General features: G+C 36.7%; 1 protein-coding gene across 7 annotated transcripts in view; it reads left to right on the forward strand.

Moving 5' to 3' along the window:
- The first annotated feature begins 7,380 nt into the window (after positions 1–7,380).
- The window catches only part of SCN3A (sodium voltage-gated channel alpha subunit 3), a 111,592-nt gene continuing 99,309 nt past the window's right edge, over positions 7,381–19,663 (forward strand). For all 7 annotated transcript variants that reach the window (XM_027129419.1, XM_027129452.1, XM_027129404.1 and 4 more), the window contains exon 1: positions 7,381–7,589. The gene's annotated coding sequence lies outside the window, so the exon portion shown is untranslated. The remainder of the gene's footprint in view (positions 7,590–19,663) is intronic.

Below are 19,663 nucleotides of genomic sequence, written 5' to 3' on the forward strand. Positions count from 1 at the left end.
ATCTGTTAAATTTAGTATAATTCATATTTGTAATTCATACTTATTATAATTATATAATTCTGTTAAATTTATTATTCCATTTGTTTATTTGTTATAGAACTTAATTGCTTTTCTTTTTCTTCCACCAATTTCATTCCATGATAATTATCCCTCATTGTCCTAAGAAAAGTTTATACTTTAAAGCACACACACACACACACACACACACACACACACACACACAGCCTAGAATCACCTGAAAACATCAGTTCCCCAGAAAATACTACCAGGAACTTTCTCGAGCATATGGATACCCAAAAGTGGTCATCAGAATGAATAGGCTTCTAAGTATCATTACTAGTGGAGAAATTAGTATGGAGCGCTAAGGACAGGCAGAGTTAATGAGCATTTAGTGAAGGGATAATTTGGCTGTGACAAGAGAAAACGGTAAAAGTTCCTAGAAAATAGAAATATCTCATGACAGAAAACTTACACAGCAAAACTGTAAATTGTCTTGAATTTTAACTGAATTTGTGAGTAGCAGTGGACTAAATTAGTAGAATTTCATTTCCTTTATGCTCCTCCAGCACTTGGTGCATATTTGTATCATAGCAGTTATGTTACTAGCTTATAATTGCCTGTGTGGTTAAGAAATGTGAAGTACTAACTGACGTGCTTTTACTTCCTTCGATATTTCATTGTTTCACCTGTAAAATGCAAGTAATAATACCTTCTATGGGTGAGGGTTAAATGAATATATGCAAAATGCATAAAACAACATCTGGCACATAGTACTAAATAAATATTTTTTTATTGTTGTTATTAAATTTCTTCACTATTACCAGAGCCTCTTCCTGCAGCCCTCCCCCAAAATTCTGGCCAGATATCAAGGCTATTATTCCCTAAGTGGAATTGTCATGGGAAACAGAAAAAAGAATCATCAGATTCTTGTGTTTTAAATTTGAAAGGTCTTAATCTCCCGTGTATATGCTGTCTACAAGACACCCACTTCAGACCTAGGGACACATACAGACTGAAAGTGAGGGGATGGAAAAAGATATTCCATGCAAATGGAAATCAAAAGAAAGCTGGAGTAGCAATATCAGACAAAATAGACTTAAAAAAAAAGACTATTACAAGAGACAAGGAAGGACACTACATAATGATCAAGGGATCAATCCAAGAAGAAGATAACAATTGTAAATATTTATGCACCCAACATAGGAGTACCTCAATACATGAGGTAAATGCTAACAGCCATAAAAGGGGAAATCGACAGTAACACAATCATAGTAGGGGACTTTAACACCCTACTTTCAACAATGGCCAGATCATCCAAAATGAAAATAAAAAAGGAAACACAAGCTTTAAATGATACATTAAACAAGATGGATTTAATTGATATTTATAGGACATTCCATCCAAAAACAACAAAATACACTTTCTTCTCAAGTGCTCATGGAACATTCTCCAGGATAGATCATATCTTGGGTCACAAATCAAGCCTTGGTAAATTTAAGAAAACTGAAATCTTATCAAGTATCTTTTCTGACTGCAACGCTATGAGACTAGATATCAATTACAGGAAAAAATCTGTAAAAAATACAAACACATGGAGGCTAAACAATACACTATTTAATAATGAAGAGATCACTGGCGAAATCAAAAAGGAAATCAAAAAAGACCTAGAAACAAATGACAATGAAAACACGATGACCCAAAACCTATGGGATACAGCAAAAGCAGTTCTAAGAGGGAAATTTATAGCAAAACAATCCTACCTTAAGAAATAAGAAATATCTCAAATAAACAACCTAAACTTACACCTAAAGCAATTACAGAAAGAAGAACAAAAAAAACCCCCAAAGTTAGCAGAAGGAAAGAAATCATAAAGATCAGATCAGAAATAAATGAAAAAGAAATGAAGGAAACGATAGCAGAGATCAAAAAAACTAAAAGCTGGTTCTTGGAGAACATAAACAAAATTGATAAACCATTAGCCAGACTCATCAAGAAAAAAAGGGAGAAGACTCAAATCAATAGAATTAGACATGAAAAAGGAGAAGTAACAACTGACACTGCAGAAATACAAAGGATCATGAGACATTACTACAAGCAACTCTATCCCAATAAAATGGACAACCTGGAAGAAATGGAAAAATTCTGAGAAATGCACAACCTTCTGAGACTGAACCAGGAAGAAATAGAAAATATGAACAGACCAATCACAAGCACTGAAATTGAAACTGTGATTAAAAATCTTCCAACAAACAAAAGTCCCATACCACATGGCTTCACAGGTGAATTCTATCAAACATTTAGAGAAGAGCTCACACCTATCCTTCTCAAACTCTTCCAAAATATAGCAGAGGGAGGAACACTCCCAAACTCATTCCACAAGGCCACCATCACCTTGAAACCAAAACCAGACAAAGATGTCACAAAGAAAGAAAACTACAGGTCAATATCACTGATGAACATAGATGCAAAATTCCTCAACAAAATACTAGCAAATAGAATCCAACAGCACATTAAATGGATCATACACCATGACCAGGTGGGGTCTATCCCAGAGATGCAAGGATTCTTCAATATATGCATATCAATCAAGGTGATACACCATGTTAACAAACTGAAGGCAAAAAACCATATGATCATCTCAATAGATGCAGAGAAAGCTTTCGACAAAATTCAATACCCATTTATGATAAAAACCCTCTAGAAAGTAGGCATAGAGGGAACTTACCTCAACACAATAAATGTCATATATGACAAACGCACAGCCAATATCGTCCTCAATGGTGAAAAACTGAAACCATTTCCACTAAGATCAGGAAAAAGACAAGGTTGCCCAATCTCACCACTATTATTCAACATAGTTTTGGAAGTTTTAGCCACAGCATTCAGAGAAGAATAAGAAATAAAAGGAATCCAAATCGGAAAAGAAGAAGTAAAGCTGTCACTGTTTGCAGATGACATGATACTATACATAGAAAATCCTAAAGATGCTACCAGAAAACTACTAGAGCTAATCAATGAATGTGGTAGAGTAGCAGGATACAAAATTAATGCACAGAAATCTCTTGTATTCCTATACACTAATGATGAAAAACCTGAAAGAGAAATTAAGGAAACACTCCCATTTACCATGCAACAAAAAGAATAAAATACCTGGGAATAAACCTACTTAAGGAGACAAAAGACCTGTATGCAGGAAACTATAAGACACTGATGAAAGAAATTAAAGATGATACAAACAGATGGATATATACCATGTTCTTGGATTGGAAGAATCAACATTGTGAAAATGACTATACTACCCAAAGCAATCTATAGAGTCAATGCAATCCCTATCAAACTACCAATGGCATTTTTCACAGAACTAGAACAAAAAATATCACAGTTTGTATGGAAACAAAAAAGACCCCAAATAGCCAAAGCAATCTTGAGAAAGGAAAACGGAGCTGGAGGAATCAGGCTCCCTGACTTCAGACTATACTACAAAGCTACAGTAATCAAGACAGTATGGTACTGGTACAAAAACAGAAATATAGATTAATGGAACAGGATAGAAAGCCCAGAGATAAACCCACGCACATATGGTCACCTTATCTTTGATAAAGGAGGCAAGGATATACAGTGGAGAAAAGACAGCCTCTTCAATAAATGGTGCTGGGATAACTGGACAGCTACATGTAAAAGAATGAAATTAGAACACTCCCTAACACCATGCACAAAAATAAACTCAAAATGGATTAAAGACCTAAATGTAAGGCCAGACACTATCAAACTTTTAGAGGAAAACATAGGCAGAACACTCTATGACATAAATCACAGCAAGATCCTTTATGACCCACCTCCTAGAGAAATGGAAATAAAAACAACAAAAATAAACAAATGGTACCTAATGAAACTTAAAAGCTTTTGCAGAGCAAAGGAAACCATAAACAAGACGAAAAGACAACACTCAAAATGGGAGAAAATATTTGCAAATGAAGCAACTGACAAAGGATTAATCTCCAAAATTTACAAGCAGCTCATGCAGCTCAATATCAAAAAAACAAACAACTCAATCCAAAAATGGGCAGAAGACCTAAATAGACATTTCTCCAACAAAGATATACAGATTGTCAACAAATACACGAAAGAATGCTCAACATCATTAATCATTAGAGAAATGCAAATCAAAACTACAATGAGATATCATCTCACACCGATCAGAATGGCCATCATCAAAAAATCTACAAACAATAAATGCTGGAGAGAGTGTGGAGAAAAGGGAACCCTCTTGCACTGTTGGTGGGAATGTAAATTGATAGAGCCTCTATGGAGAACCGTATGGAGGTTCCTTAAAAAACTAAAAATAGAACTACCATACGACCCAGCAATCCCACTACTGAGCATATACCCTGAAAAAAACCATAATTCAAAAAGAGTCATGTACCACAATGTTCATTGCAGCTCTATTTACAATAGCCAGGACATGGAAGCAAGCTAAGTGTCCTCTGACAGATGAATGGATAAAGAAGATGTGGCCCATATATACAATGGAATATTACTCAGCTATAAAAAGAAACAAAGTTGAGTTATTTGTAGTGAGGTGGATGCACCTAGAGTCTGTCATACAGAGTGAAGTAACTCAGAAAGAGGAAAACAAATATCGTATGCTAACACATATATATGGAATCTAAAAAACAAACAAAATGAATGGTCATGAAGAACCTAGGAGTAAGACAGGAATAAAGGCACAGACCTACTAGAGAATGGACTTGAGGATATGGGGGGGGGGGAAGGGTAAGCTGGGACAAAGTGAGAGAGTGGCATGGACATACATACACTACCAAATGTAAAATAGATAGCTAGTGGAAAGCAGCCGCATAGCACAGGGAGATCAGCTCTGTGCTTTGTGACCACCTAGAGGGGTGGGATAGGGAGGGTGGGAGGGAGGGAGACGCAAGAGGGAAGAGATATGGGGATATATGTATATGTATAACTGATTCACTTTGTTATAAAGCAGAAACTAACACACCATTGTAAAGCAATTATACTCCAATAAAGATGTTAAAAGAAAGAAAGAAAGAAAGAAAGTCTTAATGTATAGTTCAATTGTTTCCACACACTTTCAGAAAAGAAATATGTTGAAATCCTAATCTCCAGTGACCCAAAATATGCCCTTATTTGGAAATGAGGTCTTTATATAGGTGAGCAAGTTAAAATGAAGTCATTAGGGTCAACCCTAATCCAAAATGACCTGTGTCATTATAAAAAGAAGAAATTTGGACACAGAGACAGGTGTGCACAGAGGGAAGACAATATGAAGAGATGCAGGGAGAACACTACGGAAAGGCCAGAGACAGAGATTGGAGTTATATTGTCACAAGGAATGTCTTGGCTACCAGAAGCTTGAAAGACACAAGGGAGGATCCCTACAGTTTTCAGAAGGAGCATGACCCTGCTGACACCTCGATTTAGGACTTCTAACCTCCAGAACTGTGAGACAATAAATTTCTGTTGGTGTGAGCTACCCAGTGTGATACTTATAGCAGCCCAAGCAAACTAACACATTATATGTAAGACAGGAAAGATTTCAGAGGAAAACTTGTGGATCCAGTTTACTACTGGCACAAAAGGAAGAGAGCCAAGCTAAACTCTTTGGGCGCTGGAACAGAAGCTTGTGAAGAAGCAAGGGAACCCAACCCAACTGGGGTCTCTAATAAGGGGCCCCCTACATAGCTTGCCTGCTCAGTAGTAGCTAAAAAGGCAGAAAGATAAGAAGTTGAAATATTCTAATGTAGCAGGGATTGTGCCTCATTTGTCTGAAGCCCACAGAACACATTATGCTCCATGGGATGGAAACAGTAGAACAGAGATGGCCATGTGGGGTGCCTGGGACATGGGACTTATGTCAGTCAATTACAGCCCAGAGTGACTCTGGAAAGTCGCTACTTGCTTGTTTTCCCTTTTGCCCTAAGCACAGGAACAAAAGTTACCTGAGAGAAAGAGCTGACAAAACCTGAGGTAACTAATGGTCATGAAGAGGGGATGCTGCCATGCAAAACTGAATTGATGGTGTTTCTGGGGCCAAACAGGAATGAAGCCACATTGGTAGATGTCTGCATGGAGGGATGATGATGCCCAGGGATCAGACAGAATTCTACACCTCACTGGATTCCCACATAGAAAAGTGGGAGGCTGGGGATCAAACTCTGCTTTTCTCCATACGTATTCCTGACTGAGATCAGTCCCTGTGAGAAGAGTATAAACCTGAAATCACTGGAGAAAGCCTCAAGTGATTCAGTCCACCTGGAATTGACAGGATTTATTTTTCTACCATTAGGCAAAATGGGCGCTAGAATTTAAAAGCTAAGTAAATAACACTCCTTGAGCACATGGCATAAAAATACGGTACCCGCTATATTTCTCTCTTCATTATACGTAAGTTCCTTGATGACAGACACTGTGTGTTTTTATCTCTGTCTTTTCAAAGCTAATATAATGCCTGACATATACTAAGGTGCTCCATCAATATGAACATATTTAATTAATTAATGATAAACTAATGAAATTATAGTTGTTTTCTCTAAAGTAAATTGAATAGTCAAATGAAATGAATAGCACTTATAGTTAAGAAATCTCTTTTAATAAACTGATAAAATCATTTTCATTTTGCTTATGTATTGTGAGCTTCAATATCCTTATAAGCCATGTTCTCTTAAGTGTTTTAACTACATAGATATAATAGTATATAACCTTCGATTGAATTATCTTATGTAAGATGAATTTCACCTGTTCCTTGTGTCATATACAGACCAAATAATCCATAAATCTAAATTACATAGGCCTCACTTAAGTTTAAAATACTTTCCCAGATATTATTTCTCGTAAATGTTTTACCAAAAAGCAATACAAAATGACTATCAGCTTTACACTGTTCTTTAAGGAGTCAGATTACTCACTCAGAAGAGAATTCATCCTGTGCAAAAATAAAAGTTTTCAGAAGGCTAGAGCAGGCCACAAGAGAGATTTTACAAAATTCTACATGTAAGGTGTAAGGTAATCTAAAAACCTAATTTTCAAACAGAAATTTGGAGGGTTTTTAATTGTAGTCATTTATGGTTGAAACAACTTTGTAAACTTATAAAATTTAGAAAAATATACAATATTAGAAAATGTGCATACTCAAGTAATTTAGTACGCAAAAGAATATTTTTGTACATACTCATATGCAGGGGATAGGTTACATTTTACCTCATGATAAAGAATAATGGGGATGTTTTTCCTTTCATTCAATTTTATGTGTCTGCCAGTAGATGGCGGTACCAAGTTGAGTGCCGTCGGCTTTTTTTTTTTTCTCCTCAAAGCTGTTTTCTGATATATGTTGGGTACCACAGAGTGAATCTCAGAACAGGAAGCCGAGGCATAAGCAGAGAGGATTCTGGAAAGGTCTCTTTGTTTTCTTGTCCCCAGAGAAAGCAAAGAAAAAAAAATTGTAGTTAATATGTAAACCTCTGTGGCCAAAAATCTGAACAACTACAGGAGGCTCATTCTACTCTAACCATCTTGGATGCGGGCTTTGTTACGCTGTGATCCATAAGACTCTGGTTTATCAGGTAAGCTGGCAAAACATTTAATTATCTGAACCATAGAATCTAGCCACCAGATCATTTTTCTTATTTTAAAATTATCCTCTTGCTTCTATTTTTAACCTAATGTTGTTTTAATGTAAATTACAGGAACCAAAGGCATCATCTGATGTGTAAACTGCTTACTATTCCTTTATCTCAAAGGAAATAGAGCCTCTGTCTAGAAATGGTGACTTATGGTACAGACTAGGCACTACTGAGCTTGTATTTTTGAAACATGTAGATGCTTATGATCCATTGTAGTCAGAGAAAATATTTTTTGATTACACAGAGCTAGCCTAATTGATTTTGTGGCTGCACCTTATTTATTTAAATGTCCAGTGTGCCAAGTATTTTTTAAACATAAATGTATAGTGAAATTGGAACTGTCATTCTTGTGCTTTGGTCTTTTTTTTTTAACAGCTTTAGAGAGGCCATGCCTATAGGGAGTGATAACAATATAGAGGTATATAGCTGTTTGAAAAACATTATCATTTGTCTCTAAAATAATCTATTCTCACCAATACCAATCATTAAAATGAGATTTAACCTTCTAGTAATAAAATGATCCCTATATACTCCAGTATGTGTTGTTTCTTTATTTTAGTATATACATTTTATATTAAATATTTACCATTCTATTTATTGATGTAAAGGGTACTGTACCTTCTATGAGTTGTCTCATAAGCTTCATATATTTCTGTATTTTTTCTGTGTGTATTTAATACCTGGTTATTATTATTATTACTAATTATCAGGGAGAGCCACTTGGACAAAAAACAATTATTTACTTTATAATCTGTATTTTCTGTAGTTTTCTTTAAAATATTTTATAGAATAATCATAAATGTTTTATTCAGTTAGCAATCACATAGTTAGAACAGGAAATTATTGGCAGAAAATCTATAGGTATTAATTTAAAGAAGAGTTTTAAAAATCATAAAGCTTTTTAAAAAATACAACAGGTGGTGTAATGTAGCATACGGGGACAAAGATAAAGGCATACGTGCTTATAGGAATTTGCATGAAAACATTTCATCACAATCAGTCCAAGTAGTGAGTGCCCTGTGTGGAATAAAGACCTCTGATTTCAACCTGGGTTTCTAGTTAGTACTGGTCAAATCAGCCTAAAAACAGAACTTGAGGCCTCAGCTTTAAAAGCAACTGTAATCTCTAATAATATGGAAAAATATTGATTTCTCACCTAAGATTTTACCATGGGTAGCAATAATACTACCCCTAAAAATGTTACAAAATAGCAGTTGCCTCAGAGAAAAGCCCTAGGTTTTATGTATTTCAGGAGATCTCCTACCATAGGATATAGAGAAAACTGTTTCTTTGAAAGGGGTTCCCAGAAATGGATGCTAATTGGCTTGAGCATATTGTACACTCCATGTTTCTTTACAGGTGACTGAATATAACTTTGTTCTGTGTAAACACCAGAGCTGGTCTTTCAGAACTGTTTTACATTTATGAATGGATGCTTACATTTTGGCCCTGATAATTAGCAATATTTTTATCGGTATAGTTGCAAGAATCTCTTAATTTTTGTCTGTATATGTAGTCACAATGTGAAGAACAAACACAGAGTTCTTCACTAAATGTGCTCTTTGAAAATTTTTAGAAATCAAATCTGTTTTGATTAAATGATATATCAAATAAGTTTGGTATCTTATTCTTTTAAAGAACTAATAGTGACTTCATTTGTAAGGTCAAGAATAGTAACTATAGTTTATTGGTGTGACAGAGAAAAATAGGTTGGACACTGAGCTGGAAGTCTTGATTTCTGATGCAAGTTCTGCTACTAATAAGCTTTGTCACCTCAGAAGAGATACCTGTAAAAGATGGGAATTGGAATCAAGGCTATATAAGGACACTTTTCATTTTAAAATTCTATTAATTCTAATTTATCTGGATTTTCACCAATTTATTTCTCTGCTTAATAGTAATCTGATGCATCTTTGACTTTTACTGAGTTGTTTGTTACCATTAATGGTGTGCTAAACATGAGGATAGAGAAATAGAGAGGTTTTAAAGGTCCTTGGCCAGCTTTTCTGTGGTGGAAACAACCAGAAAGCAATATGGAGAAGTGGTTAAGAGAAAGGTCTGGCAGAATAAATCCTAGCTCCACTATTAACTGACAAAGATTGAAACTTTCTGAGCCTCTATTATATCACCTATAAAATAGGAATGATGATGCCTATGTTGAAGGATTGTGTAAATAAATATTGTCTGTCCAGTGTTTATTATATATCCTGGGACATGACTAAATGCCCACCCTCCCCTCCTCCCCTGTTCCCCAACCCCTGACAAAAGGAACAGATATCATTTTAATACTGGTGATGGTAATATATCTTCCACCACAACAGGAAGAACAGAGTGAAACTGCCAAGAAATTCTGTAGTTGAAAAGGGAATAATTCTCATCCTGGAAGCATGTCCTTGCTGAAACAACAACAACAAAACATGTGTTCCCTATAATAATATCAATTAGTGTTAACATCTGGCCATTTCCTGGATTGTTTATAGAACTCTCATAATACCTTATAGAAGACTACTCTTTTGCCCAATGATATATTATCACAGACCCCACTTCAAAGGCTTGCTTCTTTTTAACAAAAATAGGGCCAAAAGACTTTATTTCACTTGTACCTTAATAGATACACCCATTAGACAAAAGGCTTTGTGAAGATTCACAGAGAAAATCTAGATTTCACCAAGAACCACATTTATATGCCAAATAATTTCTACTATGACCATCAAATTACAGAACCTGAATCCCAGAAATGATTGCATGTGTTGGCTATGCAATCAACTCACAAACTGTCTACTGTTTAAATCATATTGATGGTCCAATGAAAGGTGGAAAGTCAAATTGTGCCTGATGAAATTGTTGACATACAGCAAAATCCCTGCTTCCCTCCCAAGGGTTTCTCTACATACAGCTTCGTGCTCTTGACAGCTGTGTGCTACTGGGATCTTGGGGAGCTAGAGCTGGGATGTCCTTTCAGCACCCCAGGCCTCCTAAGCCTTCCCTTCAACCACCCTGGGCCTCTTTAAACTGACTCAAATAACTGTGCTGTCAGTTTCATCTTCATGGCAGCCAAGATGACTTAATGGGCTCATGATTAGACAGATCTGAGATGGCCTTGAGTTTGAGAGTCTTAAAGACATGAGTGGAAGTTTTCTCAATTAGACAATGCTCTGCTTGGAATTTGTAACTAGTCCATCTCCCTGACTCTGGCTCACTCCCAGCTCTTCTGATTCCTTATTTTTAGGGGTTAAATGAAAGCACCCATGAGTGTAAGCACATAAAAACTAATACTTTTTTTCACCAAGGAATGAACATGTGACTAGACAGTGAAATTTCTTTGCATGGGTGGCTGTGCATATTACTTTTTTCTCATCATCACTCATGTATAGGAACACTATGAACTCACTGAAGGCTGGGAATTAATGTTTAATTTGTCATCTAAAAATATTCTTTCCACCTTAATATTAATGGTTATTTTACCAGTTTTCCAAAACTATGAGGATTAATTTATCCACCTACCCCTGAAATATAATTTAAGATATTAACAGTACACTTCTGTACTGGGGATCTGTTTTTAAATTTTTATTAACTTCAATCCTAAATTATCTTTACTTCCACTTAAATTTTATCCATAAACACCTTTAATGGCAATTCAGTGTAGAACCTGGTATACAAACTACTCGTTCTTGAGGTAGATTGTTCTTTGAGGTAGTTGTAAAATTTTGGAAGGATAAAGCCAATTTTATTGTCCCTTGGGTTGCAAGCTCACATATTTATCTTTGATTAGGAAGCTGCCTTTTCAGGTCAGCTTTACCTGATAATATTTTTCACACTGGGGTGAAGTTAACACATTCTTTGGATGCATTTTAATGGGATATAACAAGGGTAGATTTAAGAGCAGAGTAATGTTAATTTTCTGTTAATTTTACTTGAAAATAAGTTAATGAAGAGAATCTTGCTCTCTTGCTAAGCAAAGATGTGCTTTGCTCTGTGAACTGCCTGATGCGCATCAGCTCTTTGGATATCTGAAATTTGAATCTACATTCAGACATATAATTAGCCACAACAGAAGAGTTCTTTAAAATTTATATGCATACCTACTCAATTGGATAACAGAAGTTTTAATATGTATTTACTGAGTGATTCTTATAATCCTACACCTCTTTTTACCAGGGTTTGAAATGATAAAGGACCTTATAGAGAGAATATTAAAGAAATTTCTGCCCAAGATATATGAATAGAGAACAGCGGCAAAGTAACTTATAAGCATGCTTACAAATTAAATATACATATTAAACACAAATACAGTGCATATAACATATGCTAGGTGGTTGTATTAGGGAATTCTCAGGGGTTGTTTTAGTTCAGAGAAAACTTTTAAAAGTCTGGAGTTATTTCTATAATAACTGAATTAGGTTTTCACCCTTTTGGAGACTGCATATAGGGAGCCCTGCATGTGATTAAGCTCTGAGCTGGAGGAAAGTGAAAGAAATGATGGTCCTTAAATTTTTAAACAGTGGTTTAATATTGTTTTATTCAATGGGTGATTTCAAAGATGGGAAGTCACTCTTTAAATAACTTTGGCCATTTTCTGCCAAGAAGCTAACTTTGGGGAATTTTAATCTCCTAATATTCAGAAGATACTTTATTCTTACTTGGGTTGTACAGAACACTTTGTCCTTTTCTTTTTCCAAGAGCTTGAACTGGAATAATTCATTAAATCCCAGCTCTTGTTGTTAAGTGACATTGTGCTTCTGAACCAGAACCCCAAATATTCTTGCACAGAGCTTATTAATAGGACACGTTTTATGGGCTCAAGCCTCTATTTGAGAACTGATGACCTGTTTGTTAGCTTCTCTTTGTCCTTGATGTTTTTGCTTGTGACATTTATTTTTCTCTTTATAGGTTACTTTTGCTGTACCCAAACAAAGTATTCTGATGAGGTCAGGAGCATTCAGGGTGGTATGGCTGTAGACTAAACAAAGTATTCTAAGCAATTTCTTTTCATGGAACTTATATCATGGTTAGACATAACCTTAAGAATAAATTCTCCAAGAAATAAGCCCAAATTCCTACATGCACAAAGCAGGTAAGAAAAATGAGTAAAGTTAGTCAGGCTGGGACTAAGGAACTCCAAAGTCCATGTACTTTCTAAAGAGGGGCTAGGAGACTGTTGAATCAAATGATTTTTCCAATGAAGCTTAAAATCTAGATTTTTATGAGAAACCTCTCTGTTGTTAAATGTTGTCATCTGTTTCAAATTATTTACAATACTGGATAGATTCAACAAAGCATACCTACAGGCAGGATATGGCCAAGGGATTTTTGGCCAGGTGTTTTTTCCTTTTGCCAATCCAACCAGAAGTTTTACCAATGAAGGAAAATAAACTTCATGGAGAGGAAATGGCTTGACTGTATTTGGAGGAACTGCTACACTAGAGCTCAGATTTCTTGTCTGCTCCTCCAGGCTCAACCAACTGCCCACCATTTTTCTATCTCTTTCATTTCAAATCCTTGAATGCTCTACATATTCCCTCCCACATTTCTGTTTATAGTGCTGCTAATTACATCACTGAACTTTGTCTTCATAGATCTTTTTTCTCCCCTTTTTTGTTGCTATTAATGCTCCCCTTGCTGTGGATATCTTGTTACTGATATGCTATTTGATGAGGTATGTGATATTCCCATTTCTGCACTGTTCTGAAATGACTGAAATTTGTAGGGCAAACATGTCCTTTAGCTGTGAAAAGATAAAAATATTATTAATAGGATATTTATATGTCCTTGAGTCCATATGGTCTCAAAGTTTTAAAATATCTTATTAAACTATCTTTAATCATAGCCAATACTGATTACAGTTCAAGTAAATCCATTCTTAATATTATTTTTCAACAATTTTATTGGGCTCTATTATCAATCTTTATATACCTATAGCAAAAATTAAAGTATATTATTATATTAGCATTGGAAGAACAGACAAAAGTATTATTCACAAATATATTGCATTCTCTTTCATTGATATGAAACTTGGTAGTATTAGATAAGAATAAAAATCAAATACATGTGCCTAGAATGAGAACTTCTTGGCTGTTATGGAAAATCAGAAAGAAAAAGCAAAATGAAAAAAGTCAGATTTTTTAAACTTCCTAATAAAAATGACAGGAGAAAAAAAAAAACAGTTGAACGGGAATAGATATGCAAACATCTGAGAGAAAATGGAAAGAGGTAAAACGTGATGAGCTTATTCAGAGAGTGGCCCACAGCTCTGGCTGCACATTGGAATCACCTGGGAAGCTTAAAAAAAGAGCAAAGCTGGCTCCACCTTAGGCCAATTCAATTAGATGCTCTGGGGCTAAGCCTGCGTATCCATGTTTGTTTAAAAGCTCTGCAAGCATAGTTCAAATATGCAGCCAGGTTTGAAAAGCAACTGACTAAAGGAAGACAGAGAAAAATAAGAGAAGCTAATGAAAGCCTGGCCAGAGAAGTGAAAGACAACTGAGAAATGACTTTCAGAATAATTTCAAAATTCTAACAAGTGGGCGCGTGTTAAGTAAAAAGACTATTATGCAAATACTTAAAATAGCAAAAAATGCATTCGTGTCTATTTCTCCCTTGGTTGAAAAGGGTGGTATTTATTCTATATGTTTAAGCAGTTTTATATTTCAAATTGTTAATTTCCTACCCTTACCTCTACTTGAAAGTTGACCCAGCTGCTGGTTATGGTATATTTTGCAAACTAACAATATAAACAATTGTGCACACTCAGAAATAAGCATCCATTAACTTCAATTTATACAACCAGAGATTTGCCCTCTTTTTATTCTGTACCTTATAAATTGCTCCTTTGAAAACTGTCTTAAAATCAAATAAGAGGGCTTCCCTGGTGGTGCAGTGGTTGAGAGTCCGCCTGCCGATGCAGGAGACATGGGTTCGTGCCCTGGTCCGGGAAGATCCCATATGCCGCGGAGCAGCTGGGCCCGTAAGCCATGGCCGCTGAGCCTGCGCGTCCGGAGCCTGTGCTCCGCAGCGGGAGAGGCCACAACAGTGAGAGGCCCGTGTACCGCAAAAAAAAAAATCAAATAAGAGTGTCCATTGAAAGATACTCTTTGAATGTCCAGGTCATTCAGCTGGAAACAAAACATTGATTTGTAATTATTGAAACTTCAATTGTGGCAGATTAGAGGAAAAGCAGATATGTAAACCAACAAATTTTTTAAAGCCAAAATTCAAGTGGCATTTCTGAGGAAGAAATGAATTAACCTAATAGCTAAGTGGAATTAATAATGAATTGAGTTTCCAAAAAGGAATTCCATTACTAAGGTGAGTCTGCCTTTTCAACTCTTTAAGCAGACATTTGCTGGGTTAACACCACAGTTGCTTTTCCATGTTGATTTCCCACAGTCCTTTCCGCGACTGGGGAGAGACTGTGGTAGCCCCTACTAAAACAATCCTCTACATCCTTCAGAGCAGATTATATCCTAAAGTCTTTCCTCTGGAGAAACATCCTTTAATATTACTACCGAACTATGCTTTCTTCGTGACCTCTACCAGTCTGTCAACCAGGTCACCACAATTATCACCATGTTTGAAAGATCTGTTAAATCTCAGGATAAGAATATACATATTTTGAATCAGGAGGCTGGTGATTGCACAGTGAACAGAAGGAATACTATATTATATTTGAGGCTAAGTTTATGATGGATGTCTATGAAATGGTGCTTGGGTTCTCAAACTGGGATTGGATCACTGACTTTCAAAAAAATTACATCCTAGCTTTATACACAAAGTACTTTGGTAGTCTACAATGAAAATATAAGTAACAAACCAGTAAAATACTAATAAGAAAGAAAGCCTGAACCAAAAAGAATGTTTTTTGATGAAGGATCACCTTAAATTAGTCAGTGTAGAGAGCAAAAAATTTACTGTTGACTAAAGCATTCCCTCCACCAACACAGTGACAACTGTGAGAACTAACTTGATTCTTTGGGGAAAAGAATTCCAACTTGTTATTCAAAAGCATCAAGTATATTTTGCAAAGGGAAAAGGTAATGCTTAGGCGTAAATGAAAAGTGGCAGAGCACATCCAAATCATGATGCAGATCTATTAAGTGTTTTTAAAAGGGAAAAGACAATTGAAGAATAACTGAATTCAGTGCTCAACTTTGCACAGGCAATTTGATCAGAATCCTAAATTATCCCTGTCCTTGAGGAGTTAGTTCAGGTTGCACACATGGAACATTGTAGAAATGCCACAAATTCTAGTTCTGTCCTTCCCAGCATCTTCTCTATTCAGCTCTTACTTTTCTCCTCATGATTGCTGCCCTCTCTAGCCGTGGTCTTACTTGCTAGATCCTCCATCCTGGGAAGGGCCAGATAGGCTATGCTTGTCTTTTCTCTAATTAGCATATTGGTTGCTGCAATCTGTCAGAAATAAAGTTTTGCATCAAATGTAATTTTCTCTTACCTGTGGCATTTTGGCTTTCCTTTAGCCTCAAAAGAATTGAGCACCGAACAGCATCCCTCCTGCCTTTCCATGCAGAGACCCTTCACTGTGTGTTCCCGCTGCAATAAGTGGCACACATCTACACCTAAATCAGGGCAGTACACACAGGCCCCTGCTCTATTTTGGTGCCAGTGATGTGCTAAATGGCTGAAGGAAAAACATAGACTCTCTGAGTCCTGAATTCAGATCCTAGGGACGATATTTTCAGTTTCTTTAGTGACTGGCCATATTTCACTGAAAACTAGACTTCAAGTTTTGTCATTTTTTAAAAAAATTATTATTTGTATAGAATTTCTCAGATGAGAAGATTTTTGATATTACCAATTTCATGAAGAAATCATGTATACAGAATTGAATATCTAAAGCTAGAAAGGATTCAAGCGATAGTTCTTTTCAGAAACCAACTCTCTGGCTATGCTCTTCTCAAGCCATTCATAGTGTTGACTCATCAAAAAACATAGTTTAAATTTGAGCAAGCACATAGTTCACTGAAGTATTCTGAATATGAAGGCAGACTTTAATAGGTATAACACAGCCAACTCCAGTTACATCACTAGTCCAATATTCAATGACCCTTTTTGTTCAGAGTATAAGGCGACTGCTATACCCTTAGATCATTGTCTCTCAGAAGGAATGAATGTTGGAATACACTGAGTGCAGAGTCCCTGCGCTTCTGAGATAAAAGAAGCACTACAAATCAACTAGTCACTTTCCTCCACTCCCTCTCTATAACAGATGTGGACACTCAACACCAAAGACACTGAGTGTTCAATATGTCACAGCAAGTGATGTCAAAGATAAGCCTAGAAAACAGGTTACCTGAATCGCAGGTACATTCCCCTCTTTCTGTTTTCCTCCCTCTCTTCCTTATCTTTTCATTAAACCTTGTTTCTAAAAAGATGGGGCAGGGCATGCTTTTCCATTATATTACACTGTCTTCTGCAGCACCACTTCAGGGCAATCAGACTCCACAGCATTATAACCATCTAGCGAGGGAAAATGCTTAACAGAGAAGCCACTCAGGTGGCTGGGTTCTGGCTGGTGAAGAATCACGTGACAGCCGAACTGCAGCCCCACCTAAATCAGTCTGTGCTCCAGTGGAGTTTACCACTAGCACTAATCTGAGAGCAGATTTTACAGCTTCCCTGCTCCAGGCTAGATAAAGCTCAATCCTCTGTATTTTAAGCCTCAAAGGAGTACAGGTAACATGTGAAGTAAGCACCACCATTTTGAAGTAATGCAAGTTGTACCCCGAGTTCCCTGAGGTTGCCAAGTGAAAAAGGCAATCAACTCTTAACACTCTGTTGTGAAAACAGTGCACTGTCATTTTGATTACAGTAAATAAACAGTCTGTGGTTGCTTGGAAAGAAACTGGCTAAAGCACAAGTCAGAAGCAAGCAGTAGGAGAGACGTGGCTGAGGGCAACTCAGAAGGCTCTCTATTATGGCTGAAGCAAAACTGATGTTACGATAGGAATATGGATCAAGGATTGTTTATTGGGCTGAGAACTTTGCTTTCTACTTTCCATGATGCCAATTTACTTCAGAATAGAAGGCTTCCTATAATTCTGGTTATATTCTGATTTAAATGTGGTTTCTGCTCCTGAAACACGTGCATGCATTACACACACACACACACACACACACACACACACAATGCTCACATTTGTTTCTTAGCCCAAAATCCTAGGAATTAATAACAAAATCTGACCAAGTAAAACAGGAAAATTGTCAATCCAGAGAGAGCCTGCCCCTCCCTTTTAGAGCATCTCACAACGAGGGATTTGCCCCCTTTCTTAATTCACGCATTTGTTTATGGGTTTGATCACCTGGTGGAGGGTGAAGGAATAGGGGAAAGGCATACACTAGACAAGCAGTAGCCAATATAAATATAATGAGACACATATGTACTTTGAAAATTTCTAGATGCTAACATAAAAAAAGAAAAAGAAACAAGTGAAATTAATGTTCCTAATGCTTCTTTTTCAAATAAATTTATTTATTTATTTTTGGCTGGGTTGGGTCTTCGTTGCTGCGCGTGGGCTTTCTTTTTGTTGCGGCAAGCGGGGGCTACTCTTCATTGCAGTGCATGGGCTTCTCATTGCAGTGGCTTCTCTTGTTGCGGAGCACGGGCTCCAGGAGAGCGGGCTTCAGCAGTTGTGGCTCGTGGGCTCTAGAGCGCAGGCTCAGTACTTGTGGCGCACGGGCTTAGTTGCTCCACGGCATGTGGGATCTTCCCAGATCAGGGCTCAAACCCGTGACCCCTGCATTGGCAGGTGGATTCTTAACCACTGCACCACTGGGGAAGCCCACTAATGCTTTTTTTTAAGCCAATATACCCAAAATATTATTTCTGATTTGGCTCTAGCGACATTTTTAGTGCTCAATTCTTACATGTGACCAGGGCTACCACATTGGACAGGGTATTTGCAGAATTTGTTTTAGGTAATTATATTCAAGAGATATCTAATAATGTCCTGCTTACTATGGTAGGTAAGCAATAAAATCCTTATCCTCAAGGAATTTAAAATGTAGAAGCAATAAGACACATCCTTAATAAAAGCAGAAGCCAGAATATTATAATTATTATATGAATTCTTAAAGCAATATGTGCATGTTGTTGGAGTTCAGAGGAAGGCAAAATCACTTCTGACTCAGAATTTGGGTATGATGAGCCTTGGAGTATAGGTAGGATTTTTTTTTTTTAATTGGAGTATAGTTGTTTTACACTGCTGTGTCAGTTTCTGCTGTACAGCAAAGTGAATCAGCCATACGTATACATATATCCCCTCTGTTTTGGATTTCCTTCCCTTTTAAGTCACCATAGAACACTGAGTAGAGTTCCCTGTGCTATACAGTAGGTTCTCAATAGCTATCTACTTTACATATGGTAGTGTATATATGTCAATCCCAATCTCCCAATTCATCCCACCCCCCCTTCCCCCTTGTTATCCATACATTTGTTGTCTACGTCTGTGTCTCTATTTCTGCTTTGCAAATAAGATCATCTTTACCATTTTTCTAAATTCCACATATATGCGTTAATATATATTTGTTTTTCGCTTTCTGACTTATTTCACTCTGTATGACAGTCTCTAGGTCCATCCACGTCTCTGCCAATGACACAATTTTGTTCCTTTTTACAGCTGAGTAATATTTCATCGTATATATGTAACACATCTTCTTTATCCATTGATCTGTTGATGGACATTTAGGTTGCTTCCATGTCCTGACTATTGCATTGGGTTGGCCAAAAAGTTCGTTTGGGTTTTTCCTTAGCATCTTATGGAAAAACCCAAATGAACGTTTTGGCCAACCCATAAATAGTGCTGCAATGAACATTGGAGTGCATGTGTCTTTTTGAATTATGGTCTTCTCAGGGTATGTGCCCGGTAGTGGGATTGCTGGGTCATATGGTAGTTCTATTTTTAGTTGTTTAAGGAACCTCCATACTGTTCTCCATAGTGGCTGTATCAATTTACAGTCCCACCAACAGTGCAAGAGGGTTCCCTTTTCTCCACACCCTC

This window comes from Aethalodelphis obliquidens, unplaced genomic scaffold (assembly GCF_003676395.1).
Source record: "Aethalodelphis obliquidens isolate GAN/ISIS:26980383/991018 unplaced genomic scaffold, ASM367639v1 scaffold2, whole genome shotgun sequence".
Classification (NCBI taxonomy): domain Eukaryota; kingdom Metazoa; phylum Chordata; class Mammalia; order Artiodactyla; family Delphinidae; genus Aethalodelphis; species Aethalodelphis obliquidens.